Source organism: Orcinus orca, chromosome 15, assembly GCF_937001465.1.
Source record: "Orcinus orca chromosome 15, mOrcOrc1.1, whole genome shotgun sequence".
NCBI classification, from domain to species: Eukaryota; Metazoa; Chordata; class Mammalia; order Artiodactyla; family Delphinidae; genus Orcinus; species Orcinus orca.
The window spans coordinates 46633349-46648444 of record NC_064573.1 but is presented as its reverse complement, the minus strand read 5'-3'; the positions used below and the strand labels follow the sequence as shown (position 1 = coordinate 46648444).

General features: G+C 40.8%; 1 protein-coding gene across 1 annotated transcript in view; it reads right to left on the bottom strand.

Moving 5' to 3' along the window:
• CHST9 (carbohydrate sulfotransferase 9) overlaps positions 1 to 11705 on the bottom strand; it is a 243685-nt gene extending 231980 nt beyond the window's left edge. The window contains exon 1 of the mRNA XM_049697790.1: positions 11514 to 11705. The gene's annotated coding sequence lies outside the window, so the exon portion shown is untranslated. The remainder of the gene's footprint in view (positions 1 to 11513) is intronic.
• Between the last annotated feature and the right edge of the window lie 3391 nt (positions 11706 to 15096).

Below are 15096 nucleotides of genomic sequence, written 5' to 3'. Positions count from 1 at the left end.
TCCTCAAGATTAGATTCAGGAGAATCATTTCTGGCAAAATAACTTCAGAGGGGATTGTCCTACTTCACGTGTGTATCAAGAGGTACACAATGTCAGTTTGTCCACTATTGGTGACAGCAAGTGTGGTCGCTTGGTTATGCTGGTGCCAGATATCGTCCTGTAAAGGGACTTCCCCTCTTTGTAACTAATAGGCAATCTGTGGGCTGACAGGTAGAGTTAGTGTGACTATCCTGTCCCCATCAACCATTCACCCAGTGGTGGATTATCCTTTGTAATAGTAGTCACAAAAAGTGACTTTATAATTCTATCCTTTCTTTTATTCATTTGCTTGTACTCTTCAGTGAAACAGAGCTTTTCCTTCTACCTGCCCCCGTCTGCATACTACACACACTGTGGGCTCAGGGATGCTCTTCTTATTAATGTGCTGTAATCCATAACATACATGATTACTTTTCATGTTCAAATGATCCCAAGTTGAGTCAGTGGGTATTCCTGAAACCTGGCTCTTATGTCCTTCTGATGTGTCTCCACCACCTTTTGAACAATTCCTTGTTTTCTGGCACAAAATGTGCCAGGCTTAGCAGATTCTCCCCTACACTAGTTCAACCACGAAGGCTTTAAATAAAAAGGAGACTAACTCAATTTTAATGCAGTAATTTGAATTTAGGAACAAATAATTAGAATAGTGCCTAGAACATAGTAAGTGCCAGTCAGTATGATAGGTTGCTTCCTTAACTTTTTTAGCCATAGTTTGAAGCCTTTGTGCAATTCTTAAAACTATAGACTTAATTTATAACATAGATTTTTATGTTACTCTTTCAAATTCATCTATTTATTCTTACTTTAATTTGTTCTCCTTCATTTCTTTTCTCTCTATATGGAAATCATACAAATAGAAAACTTCTAAAGGATTTTCTTTTTTTTTTCTCCAACGTAGTATAATCTTAGATCACTGACTAATGCCAAAATATGCACAAACAGCAGAGCATAAATCCCTGATATAGTAAAGCCTTTTAAGATTCCTGAATTTATCAAGTGATTTCACATGTCAGAGGAAATAATGTAAAGAAATGTCTGGACTTTTTTTTTTTTCCGTAAAAATTTCAATAGACCAACCTCACTCTCTAAGCAAATGTAGCACTGCTGAAGTCACCTCTGAATGAATCACTGATAGGGAAGAAAAACTGAAGAAACAGGAGTGTGATATTTGGAGAGGTCACAGAGAAAGTAAAAAATGGAGCCTTGTAACTTCCAAGTAATTTATTTATTTATTTATTTATTTATTTATTTATCTTAGAATGTGTGGGTGGATGTGTGTGTTTGTGTGTAGTATATGTGTATGCATGTGCACATTCGGGGTTAAAGACAGGATGCCCAAATCAATATTTATTCAACAAATACTTATTACACCCCCACTCTGAGTGGGCACTATGGTATCTTCCAGGAATATAAGGACCAAGAAAACTACACAGGTCCCTCCCTTAGGATTAATTAAACAGTTACACAAATAAATGTGAATCTGCAACTAGCTGTGATGAGGGATATAGATACACAAGTACAGATACATGTATGCATACAAAGATGTGTGTGTGTGTGTGTGTGTGTGTATTATAAGGGAATTTGGCTCAGTCTAGGGGTACAACATGGCTCATTTGAGGAAGTGACATTTGGGTTGATATCTGAGGTTTAACTAAGAGTTCACTAGGCAATGTTTGGGTACCTGTGTTTACAGGTGTGAGGATGGGAGAGAGCCGGGAGAGTCAGAGCAACTGGAAGAAAGCCAGGCAGCTGAAGTAGAAGGAAGGACTGGAGCTACCAAAAGAGATGAGACTGGAGGAGCCTTGCTGGGTTTCGAAAAATCAGGTGCACAGCTTTGGTCTTTATCTTAAAGCAGCGGTAATCCATTTAAGTGGCATGTGTAGCTGAAGGGGTGATAGTTGTCATATTTGCATTTTGAAAAGGCTCCTCTCACCTTATTGGAGGATGGATTTGGAGGGGGAGCAACATCAGATGGCAGAGGACGAGTTATAAAAGCCCTGTAGTAGCCCTCATACAATGGATGGTGAAAGTTGAGACTCGGGGGATGCCCTAAGGTAGACGGGTAACATCAGTGACGGGGTGAGGGCTTTGATATGCGGTGGATGGAGAGGAAATGTCAAAGATAAAATCCGGATCGGGAGCTGGGGAATCCTGGAGGTTGAGGTGAGATGGGCAGAGATCACAAGTTTGATTCTGACATGTTTCATTTGATGTTTAAGACTGACAAGAACAAATACCAAGCACAGAGCTGGATCTACAAGTGGAGAATTTAGAGAGACTTTCTGAGCCATAATCATGTTTTGTAGAGTGCTCTGAATAAAACATACACCAGTAATTTCAAGGAATCTTATTGGACAGTATGTGGTGTACGTATGTTGGGAAAAGTCAAAGTGAATCAAAGTTCTAAGGTACTAGAAGAACAACCTCTGCTAATTGAGAGTTCAGTAATTTGCAAATCCATTTCTATTCTAAATGCTGTTATAATTTCCTGATCTGCAAAATCTGAAAATATGATCTTGCTAGACATTTTAGCAAGTGAGATATACATACATATATATATATATATACACACACACACACACATTTAGCAATGAGAGCTATGTATCTATCCATATTGAAGTCACAAAAGTGATCATGTAAGTACAGAATTAATATTTAGAATATTTAATAATCTGTACAACTTGGGCTCCAGCCACAAATAACCAGTAAGACCACATCAGTGCACCCAGCTGAATGCCAACCCTGTCACAGTAATAGAAGCTCATCCTCTGATGGTAAAAATTCCTAATTGAAAATAAAGTGCAAATATTAGAAGGTAAAAGAGTGTTGGTAGTTACTACTTTTAGTCCAATAATGTCACTAACACCTGATCATATTTTAATACGTTGAGAAAATTGATTTTGGGGGGGAGGGAGGAAACTACCCTCATTCTAATCTACTGTCCAAGGGTGCTGTGGAAAAATTAAATTTATTTAGAGATATGTTTCTAAAAATTTGTGTCCACATTTTAATTTTGAAACTTCTTTTTGAAAGTGTACGATCAACGTCATCATTTTATCTAAATCTTCACAGACGGTATTTGCTTAAAGTAACCTGTAACTTTGGATCACAGCTCTAACCCCCTTGGTGACAAAAAAGACAACAGAAACGATCACAAAGCTAAGTGAGCTTTGAGCTTCTCGCTCCTGAAACTAATGCAGTAGTAAGACTTACGTTCTTCATTTGAATTGACAAAGTTGTCTTATTCCGTTCTCCATTTTCATGTGTATCCAATAGAAGCTTCTGACATTTCTTTTACTACATTACTACACTAACTGGGTGTATTTTTCCCTTTCATACCTACATTCTTTAGTGTTTCGGATTTCAGTTTAGGGGAGTATTGAGGTCCTATGGAAAAAGGAGGCACTATGACTGGAATGTCTCATATCTGTTTATTCTGACAAAGAAGGTTTTCTCTTGTGCGGCATTGTTAACGGTACAAAGAGGAAGAAGGGCTTTACTTTCACAATCTTTGCCTCTATTCCATGCAAGAGTAAAAAGCGTAACAAGAAAAGGCAGATATTCCAATAAAATTTCACTGCCTATATAGATCTTTGTGCTGCTCAAATGAAAGAAGCTCCTTATTTTCCTTATCACCTCCACAATCCAACACCCTCAATATTATCTTCCCTCAATTCCCATTGCTCCACTAGACTCTTATTAGAAATTGTAACAAAAGTGGACCAAATCAAGTTTGGGGTCAGTCTGAGGTTGAATGCTGGGCCATTCAATTGACCAAGAAGCGTCCAGTAAGAATGAACAATATACAACAAAACAATCATAGATCAAATTGTGTTCTGTACAATTGCTGCATCCTTTTTGTATGAAAACCTGCCTCTCTTGATTGGGTAAAACATGTTCTTCTATGTAGAGAATCTTATGATTATGTCAAAGCAATTGGTTATTTCCATACACGCGCACGCACACACACACACACACACACACACACACACACACACACAGACATACTGTGACTTCAATCTTAATTGCAAACCACAACTACTGAAGCCCATGAGCCTAGAGCCCATGCTCCACAACAAGAGAAGCCGCCACAATAAGAAGCCCACGCACCGCAAGGAAGGGCAGCCCCCGCTCGCTGCAACTAGAGAGAGCCCACGCGCAGCAACGAAGACCCAAAGCAGTCAAAAATTAAATAAATAAATAAATAAAATTTTAAAAAGAGTTTACATTAAAAATCTTCTTTCTTCAAAAAGAATAAGAAAAAAGAGTAAGTCATATGATGTTATAAAAGACATCTTAGGTGGACCCACTGTGGAAAGTAATCTAAGAAAAAAAAACTTCCTTACAATTTAGTAAATTCAAGATGCTTGCTGCAGCTAATACTGAACTGACATTTTATAATAACTCAGTTCCCAAGAGCAGGTCTTACATTATGGTCTAGTAAACAAACCATTATAAGTAAGAAAATTTGAGTTTCGCTCTCAATTTCCTCCTTGCTTCTGGGATCCTATACTGTATATACTCTCTTGCCCATATATAGGTTGTGTATATGGGCAATCTTCAAAACCCTCTAATCCCTCTGCAAATACTATATATTATGCAAAGAGAAGACGTGTTGGTGTGTTTTTAGTGTGGCAACAGCGCACAGACTATATACATCTGAGACAGACAACAGAGTTGTCTATACCTCTCCCCCTCCAACTCCCATATGCCAGCACAGGACACACTTAATTCAAGTAACACAAAAACATTCTAATACAACAGTTTATTTGCATTCGTAACAGATTTTGGCCTCTGCTAAGAACGTACTTCACAGCATTACGTTTCATGGTGCAACTTCCAGTATTGGACCCGTGCAGTTCTTTGCATAAGCCTATTTCAAGGGCATTGACGATATAATCTCAATTGATGCCTCCTTTTCCTGTTTTTTCGGTGCCTGAGATTATGTATGTATATATGGACGTAGACACAGAAAACATGTACATCTATACATATACATGCATATACATACATATGTGTGCATGTATACATTGTCTCTGTACATAAAGGCCTTCAATGCTTTCTGGAGATACGCACAAGGTTAAGTAAGGCCTGCAAGAACTGAAATATTATCCAGCTTGCACATTCGTTTGTCAACACTCATAGTCATCCATGAAAGATAGATTCCTAGGAGAAATAAGGAAGAAGTAGTAAATTTTTATAAAGGTGAGAAAGAGAAAAAGATCAGAACATGAGCTTGAGTTTGATGGGCAGCGAAATTTGTAATACTGGTCCACTGAATGCAGAGACCAGCGGACAAGTGGGATGGTCCCGCTTAAAAGAAGTAAGGATTGCATAGGGGCATGAAAAACAACCCACGTCATCATAAAAATCTTGTCTATCTATATCTATTCTTTTTCAGATTCTTTTCCCGTATAGGTTATTACTACCACAACATAGTAAATCGACTATATTTTAATAAAAAATAAATAAATAAGAATTAAAAAAAGAATCTTGTTTATCTAGCCCTGACTCTCACCAGGGCCAGACAGCCCCTAGAGAATATTTTGCAAAGGATTGGGGAGGCTCAGTTTTGTCACAATCATTAAGGGAGGGGAGTTCTATTGGGTTTTAGTGGCTTTTTTGGTGAAGAATTTTCCCAAATATCCCAAACAACGTGCAGTGTATCCTGAACTAAACCTATAATGAATATCAACCTGTAGAATCCGGTATATAAGCATTTTCTAAGAATTTCCACCACAAAGTCCAGTGGTTTACAACAAGGTTGCTATGGCGAATAAGTCAACGATTTTGTATAGTCTTTCTCTTAAATCTAGAATTAATAGACGACAACATTAATAGAAAATAAACTGAAAAAGGCAGCATCAGCACTGTCAATAAGTTCCACCACGGAAATATTTTATTTGTTATTATTGATGATATGGTGGGTAGCCTGCAGAGTCCCTTGAAGTAGAGTTCACACTATTAACAACAGGAAAATGCTGCATAAAGCAGTTTGGGGATTTTGGTGAGACTATATTAATAGTATTTACTCTCTCATTTGCAAAATATCATATTTCCACGTTCTCTCCACTCCGCCTTTCTATAACTTGACTTTGGCATATCTTCCCTACAATGATTACCATCATTTCCTTCTTTCCAAATACAAATGTCTGGTTTGTAATTATCCTAATACTACTTTTAGTCTATTCTCCTTTCATTTTCCTGTACTTCCTATATGGAATGTCTTCTGACGTTCCTGTCTTAAATCCAATTTTATTTGTTATGGAGTATGTACACACAAGCAAGCTTCTGACTTCTTTTTTTTTTTTTTTTTTTTTGCTGTACGCGGGCCTCCCACTGTCACGGCCCCTCCCGCCGCGGAGCACAGGCTCCGGACGCGCAGGCTCAGTGGCCATGGCTCACGGGCCCAGCGGCTCCGCGGCATGTGGGATCCTCCCGGATCGGGGCACGAACCCGCGTCCCCCGCATCGACAGGCGGACTCCCAACCACTGCGCCACCAGGGAAGCCCCTGACTTCTTTACTATGTGTTCCAGTGAAATCACCCCCAAACATTAGCATAGTGAAATGCACATTGTACTAAAAATTAATTTATTCTATTGTTCCTTTTCATGACAGATATATTCAGTGATTATATTATTGATTAATTACATTTCAAGATACTAAGGGGGTGACACAAAATATTTGTTATTAAGAAGAGGACAGAGTCTAAGAGGGTTGAGAACCACAGTTTGGTCCACAGCGAATGACAGAAGACAGGAAAACCACAAGCCTCCTGCGTGTACCTCTGTACCACTTCATTTCATGACTATCGTGTACAGCTGATACCATCATGGCTAGAAGGAGTTAACTCCCCCATCCAGCTACCCAACTTAAGTCAAGGGAGCTGCATAAGGAGTCGCACAGATCAGGTTTCTAGTATCTACTTTGCCACTAACCACCGGTGTGACCTTTAGCAGCTCACTGGGATCACTGTGGGCCCCCATTTCCTTAACTGTAAAATAAGGGCATTGGAATAAATTACTTTTAAGGTCCTTTCCAGCTCTATCACAAAATGCATAATTTTGATTCTAAGACTTAGGCGCTGATCAGAAGAAACTGATTCCTTTAATAAATGTATATAAAATATATCCTGTGGGTAGCAATTATATTTCCAACCACAATATATTTTTTAAGTACTCAGTCTAGTCAAGTCTTTAAAAATGCCATGTCTTATAAAACTACAAAAATGTTTCCTCAAAAAAGAAGTCCCCCTACACTTTATGGAGTGAGCACATTTATTATGAGAACAGTCACCAATCTGAAGGGGACATCTACTTTTCTAGCACCATTCTGCTCCCTGTCGTAAAAGTCACAGTTTTCTTTTTTGCTTTGAATTCTTGAAATAAAAATGATTTTATCTCTCTGCCTTTCCAATCATATATTTTTGGTAGCTCTAACCTTCTCCACAGAGGTCTTCTAAATTCTAATAGTCCACAGAAATAACAATTCAACAAAATCTATACACAACTGAACACTGACCACAGACAAGGTGTTCAAGAACAAGTGCTATGCTGTTAATCAACTTCTTGTCCAAGTAACTATTTCATCGACAACGAATTTTGCCCTGGAGCTTTTGAAAAACACAATAGAAATCTGTTAAGTTGGCAGTCTTGCTGAACTTCAGCTATTTTATCTAACCAGGTCCTTGGTAACAATAGATACTTGAGAGCTTCTTTTTGATAAAACTTGATTTGGAGCCTAGGTGCGGAGAGCAAATGGACCAAACCCCTTATTCTGATGGCAACTTGCTGTTTTCGTTTTAGAAACATACATATAGAAATAAGGCTTAGGAGTATCACCGTAACACATACACATGTGTATGCTTTAGGAAAACCTCATGCTTAAAAACTTCCATTTAATAAGACAAAAACAAACAAACAAACAAAAAAAGACTTAAAAGTTAGAATATTCCTATTTGGTTTTCAGAAGCACCCCGCACTATCATCTTTTCAAAAACATATTAATCACCTCTGTTATATGCAAAGTGGGACTGAATTTCTCCAATTTTGATCGAAGGACTTTTATTTTTCCAGGAACACATCTAATCCTTAACACAAGTTCATTAAGTAGGTATAGAATCCAGTCTTGATTACCTCTCTGGGAGTTATATATAATTTACTTCAAAGTTTTCATACCAGGTTTGCTCATTTCTGTCACCCAGCTCGTTTCTGGGCAGGCTGCCCACATGCCCCACCACCCCATAAATCAGTTTTGGTGTTTGAGATATGCAAGCTCATTTAAAAATTAACCTAAACAAAACAAAATAATTAGAAAGGCAACTTGCCCACAATAACAATGAAAATCGTTTTCAAATCAAACGTGTAATACATTCCAAAGACAAACACAAATGACTTCATAAATAACCATGATTTTGGATTATCTTTGCCTCTATTCCTCTCATTAACATGAATAATTCAGAGTGCTTCCTATACTTGATGAAACTGTCTCCCCTCAATAATTCATTTTTAGTACACAGAAAAATCGCATCCTTATGTTTTTCCAAAGGTTTAAATTAGACCATATTTTAAAATGCAACTTTACTTTCAAAATTATCTATAGCTTGGGTTCATTCTTTTCAATGCTATCCTGGCAGCAAGTAAGGAGACCCTTGTGCCTTCAAGGCAAGGGCAGTATAGAGCAGTGTCACAGGTAAGAAGACAGAAGCCCCACCTTTCTTTGGTTCGTGATAATCTTCAAGTACACATCCATTATTTGCAAAGTGTGAGCAAGATGGCCAGTATCTTTTTCCTTAAAAATACGGAAGTGCTTTGGGACACCCAGATTTGAGTAAAAAGAATTTCCCAACGTTCTGGCCACACTGAAGGAACAATATTTTTATTACGTGACTTAATTTTAAGTGATAAAAATATCCTAACATTGCAGTTCCAGATAAAGCAGACATTCCCAAATGGGAAAGCATTCTGGATGGGGGGAGGACTCAAAACCTCAAATCTTGCTTTAATGACAACATGAACAAAATGAAGGGTGTGTGTCTATCTGCCGATTATATACAAATTCATCTAGATTCCCAAACACAAATATAAAGATACTATGTAGATAGACATTTTACTCGTATCTTATATAATACCCTATATTACGCATACCGAATATTTGTGCGGGAAAGAATGTGTATGTCTTAGGTCTACTTAATTTGGGGGTTAGAATATTAAGTTAGTCTCCCATTTTGTCAATTCTTCCTGGGAAGATGTTACATTCTTCTGCAAACCACACTAATTTTCTGGAGTCATGGGGCTGTTTCATGCACTGCTTCAGAGCACCAAATGCTACCCTTGTGACCAGGAAGAAAGGGAAAGAATGCCATCAGGAGGAGCCTGCAGCTGCACTAACTCTCAGCTTCTCTCTGGTAACAAAAAGGTGGGGGAAAAAAAGAGCAATCAGATTTCAATGGAGTATACACCAGCCTTAGCCAAAGGCTTTAAAACTTTTTTGATTTCTTCTTTCATTGAAAATAAAAAGGAGAGGCGCTTATAGTGTAATAAACCAAACACAACAGTTGCTGAACTTGGGTCAAGATCAGATACCATTACAGCTTTTGGGATGTTCATGGAAATGTCTAAAGTGAGGATGTATGTCTTGATACCTGTGAAAATAAAACATTATGCTTTGAGTGGGAGAGAACAGATGGTTGGTAATGGTTTAAAACATTTATGTTTTTGGACTGTCAGCAAGCCTCTGTATTAAAAAATATGGTGTTGTAGTCACTACAGACCAACAACTATCTGCAAGGCTCATTTTCTGGAGGATGCTACTGTAATAAAAGAGATTAAACCCAAATGAGGCCAGAGGAAAATTCCTCTTGTTTTCTCAAGTCATTCAATGTGTGCTATTTCTTATTGACTATATTCAATCAAAATGTTTTCTGTGTGATGAGAGGACTTAATTTTTTCCTCAATAATGAGTCAACTACCAGTGCCCGGGTATTGTATCCTTTTTTGGATACATGGGGAAGAACTGTAATTTTGTTCTGTGTATCTGATTCATGCTGATTGAAGCCTTAAAAACCCTCTGAGCAATCATAAAATCTGGTAGTCCAGGGTACTCTCGCCCATGAAAGGCAATGACAATCTCCTTATTCTCAATTTGGTAGACAGGCATATTGTACTATAATTATGTACTGGAATTGGCAGGTGCCAGGCCACCGAACTAGGAAGACAGATAAATGTTAACTACAGTCACACTGTATTTTGGTGTGTATATATATGTCAGTCTAAAATAAGTCCACGTCCTTTAAACCCAATGGAATAGTGACAAACACAGATAAAACTGTATACAGAGAGGTTAACGCAATGTTTGGGCTTAAACTAAAGAAAAATAAATACTGGTAAATAATACTCTTAATTACTATAAAAACTGCTAAAGGAGAGTCCTATTAAACATCCACAGTGTTTTGATTTGCTCGTGATAACATAATGGGGGAAAAGTCACACAAGCACACACTCTGTATGATTTACTTCCTATCCCTTTGAAAACCCTGGGAACTGTTCAGGACAGGTTTGCTGATGCGAGGGAGTTGGGGGTGGACCTGCAGGAAGAGGAGGGAGAACCAGCGGCCGCTCCAGCATCGCTCCTGTGAACTTAGTTGGAAATAACTGCTGACAGACATCAAACATAACACCTTTTAGCCTCCTAACAGAAACACGCTGATAGGCAGGATGTTGAAACGGGGCAGAAGCGGGAGCAGGTAACCGTGTGAAAGTAACAGCTGCAGCAACAAAGCAACCACGCAGTTCCTACTCTCTCCCACCCACCTCGGGCCCCTCCCCAGGGCACCCCCAACCCCTTTGCCCGGCCCGGATGGAACCCGGGCTCCGAGTCTCCGCACTTCCCTCCCACGTGGCCCGCAGCCTCAGCAAGAGCCTCTGCGAGGTCTCGGAGTTTGGGACCGATGCAAAAAAGGGCATCACAGAAGAGATGCTCATCTTTCTGCCAAACACGCTGGAGGACCGGATAAACCGCCATCGGAAACTCAAGACCGTTCCTCCTGATGTCTTCTTTCCAACCTCGGCTGGCTTGCCCCGAGTCGGGGCTGGCACCAGAATCCTGGGGTGCAGGGTGACCCGCCCCGCCGGGGCTCAGGAATCTAGCACAGGTAGCTCCCGAGTTCAGGCATCCGTCCTCCTCCGCCGCCCCTCTACAAGTCTTCGCACCCCCTCCATCTCCCGGACCCCCTTTCCCCTCAGCACAATCAATAAAGTGAACGGGAGTGGGTTCAAATGGGGGGGGGAGGGGATTAGGGTAGAAAGAGAAGATGCCTTCTGCAGTCATCAGAGATGGAGTACCTGGAAAGGTGAGGGTGCGCTTCCCCGCCCACCCAGACCCCTCTCCTACCGAGGGTGCAAGCGGCGCCCCCGCAATCTCGGCCCCTCCAATCCCGGACCCCCTCCCCCACGCCCCGACCCCCGGCGGTTACCTGGCGAGCGGCTAGGGGAGCTGAGGGTGCCGGCAGGGACTGCTTTCACGGGAGCGGAGCTTCGGCGGGAAACTTCCCCGAGCTCCGGGGCAAACTCTCGCGGACTCCGCCCGCCGCGGGCCGCGCGGTGGGCAGGAGCGCGGTGCCGGAGCTGGAGCGGCGCTGAGCCCGGCGCTCGCCCTCGCCCTCGCCCGTCCGACTGGGGCTGCGTCGCCGCCTGGGCTCCCGGCCGCTCCCGCTCCCGCCGCCGCCCCGCCCCGCGGCTCCGCCCCCCGGTTCCCCCACCAACCCCTCACTCCCCCCAGCCGCGCGCCCGCCTGCCGGCCTCCCCGTCTCCGCCTTTGTCGCTCTCTGGCTGTCACTCTCTGGCCTTACCTCTGCTGGCCACTCGCCCTCCCTCCCAGCCCTTGGGCTCTGGTGCCACCCACTCCTGGTCCAGGGAGTGGTGATCTCCGGCATTTGTCTCCTAAGTCACCTTCTCTTCTTCACCTCTGCCCTGTCTCAGATTCTTCCCCAAGTGTTCTAGAAACACCTGAAGGAGAAATCTATAGGTTAGTAGGTTGTGACAAGCAAGCACTGACTCCAAAGTCTTAGAATTTCTTTTGCTTTACAGATTTATCTATTATTTATATATATTATTATATAGATAGATCTATATATATATACCTATATCTCTATCTGTATATGAAATAATAGGTCAGTAAATTCCAGTAAGGATATATGCGCCACAGGCGAGTTTGGCAGCAGGTTTGTGTAAGGCAAAGACTTCCTAAGAAAGCCCTGTACAATAATCCAAGACCTTGTAGCTCTCTCAGGCCACACATTTCAAAATCCAGCAAGCTGACCAAGGTCAGGACGGAATTTTTTTTCCTTATCGTTAAAGGAAACTTCGTTGAAATCTAAACATTAGTTCCAAATATTATGCTAGCAACAATTTGACCAAACTAGGGCAAACAAAATTAGCATAACCCTTGATTTCTTACTTTGCATTCAGGTAGTTTCTATGTGTTAACAAAGAAAAACTAATTTTTTAAAAAGTAGTAAGTGTCTAAACCTACCTCATTGCTATATTAGAGTACATAATTTTTCAAACGGAGATGTTATCAACCTTCTACGTTTTCAGTAGGTCTTTTTTTGTTGTTGTTGTTCTTGCGGTACGCGGGGCTCTCACTGTTGCGGCCTCTCCTGCTGCAGAGCACAGGCTCCGGACGCGCAGGCTCAGCGGCCATGGCTCACGGGCCCAGCCGCTCCGCGGCATGTGGGATCCTCCCGGACCGGGGCACGAACCCGTGTCCCCTGCATCGGTAGGCAGACTCTCAACCACTGCACCACCAGGGAAGCCCCAGTAGGTCTTATTCTTACAAGTGGGTTAGGAAGAACACATCTGGTGGTAGTACATTTTGGTTCCGTGAAGAAATACTATTATAGGACTTGTTTGTGTGATTCTGGTTTCTTTTAAACACAGTCTGATTTTTGTTACAAGTTTTATCTTAATTTTGTATGTCTGCTGGTTTGTTATTAACGTTTAACTCGGATACTGCACTGAAGGCCTTATTCACCACTAGAATGAACCTCTTTTTCTGCTGTTGGAGTTTTAAAGAAACAAGGTAGTGGCCGTGAGCTATATTTAACTGGAAATTGATGAGTGCTTATTGAATAAATTAACCAATTTAACTTAGTCATTTTTGGTTTGGTCCCACGGGTGTCATTCCATGTTCTATGAGCTCTCGGGGCTGTAACCATCTATTACACTTGAGCAGTGAATAAATCCCAGCCGGGGTCAGGAGACCTGGACTCTACTTCTTGGCTACTTCAAGTCGTACAATTTTTGTGGCCTCTACCTTCTCATTTGTAAAATAAAGGAGTCAAGCAAGAATATCATTATAACTCTGTTGTTTCTAAATTCTTAAAGTTTTTGTAGCTCATGGGGGAAACTGGGCACAGTCAGGTCAGTTCTCATGGAATTTGCCTGATTGATGTGCTTCTAGACATTTCCGTCCATTGTGGGATTTTCCAGTCTTTAGAATCTATTTCATTTGTCTATGATAGCAAATCAAACACTTTGAACTGTGAACTGTCTTCCATTCCTAAATCTTTGTCCAAACCCATTAAAAATATTTTAATGACTAAGGAAATTGAATTTTGTGAATTTTCAACACTGATGAATAAAGGATCAAAGAATCACCTTAAAAAGCATACAAAGCATCGGTCGGTATAAGATGTATATTCCCATGGCATTTGATGACATGGTTATGGCATGGTATGAGAGTTACATGGATAAGTGAAAACAGCACCTTCTTAAATTTTGTAGTTAAACTAGTTTAATTTTTACATAGTGCATTATTTCTAACACATTGGTTCACAGCATGTTTCTAAACTCTCCAGTGTATTAATTTTGTTTAGTTCTTTGAATTTCTTAAAGTGCTGAACTATTGATTGTTTCTGGGCAAGTATGAAGCTTACAGATCACTGATCTTTTAATGTGTAGGTTGGTAACAATTATAGTCATAGAAGAAGTTTCTGCATCAAATCCCAAGGTACGTTCGTTGACAAGAGTGCCTTTGTAGAAAGAGGACTTCATCATTCATAAGTTTATTTGTGAAACACACACAGTGCAGATATCATTGGATTAACTATAAGAAATGCAAACCTCGCTTTGAAAATAGTGTAACTTGTAATATAAAGAATGAGCCAAGTGGGGCTTCCCTGGTGGCGCAGTGGTTGAGAGTCCGCCTGCTGATGCAGGGGACACGGGTTCGTGCCCTGGTCCGGGAAGATCCCACATGCCGCGGAGCGGCTGGGCCCGTGAGCCACGGCTGCTGAGCCTGCGCGTCCGGAGTCTGTGCTCCGCAACGGGGGAGGCCACAACAGTGAGAGGCCCGCGTACCGCAAAAAAAAAAAAAAAAAAAAAAAAGAATGAGTCAAGTGAGGGGCTCATAGTTTATGAAAGCTGTGTGTGAGGAGGATGGGGTAGAGGTGTAGGAAAAGAGTAGGGAAGGATATTTTTCCAGTGTCTCTATGCACATAAAAAGGCTACTTTAAGGTACAAGTACAACACTACTATGGGATAGTTCTTGCTATTTTTGAGTTTGTGCTTTTCTTTAGCCATGCAGTTTCAAATGATGATTTGGCTTCATAAATAGCCAAAATAATAATTCAGCTGAAATGTATTAGGCACAATGTACAAGGCCATATGGGGGTTACAAATACCTCTAAATCATTTTATTTATAGCTCCAGCTGTTTTGTTGAGAGAAAGCAGAGATATATTTACCTGGAAAGAAGTATTTTTACTTGAGTCAACAGAGGATAGGCCAGAAGCTATTGTAATTTCCCTTTAACTTTTCTTGCTCTTATTCTGCAGAGCAGGAGTAAAACAAGAAAATAATCAAAGAACATCATTTATGTTGATCCACGATCAAGAGAACACAAGCTACCCCACTGAACCAGAGGACAGAATGGCACGACTCTTGTAATAGATGAGAGAAACCACTTTATCCAGACTTTTCGGGTTGGGGGAGGGGAATAAAAATAATTCTTAAGGAAAAAGAGGTTGAAAACCATTTTTAAAAAGCTTAGTCTAGT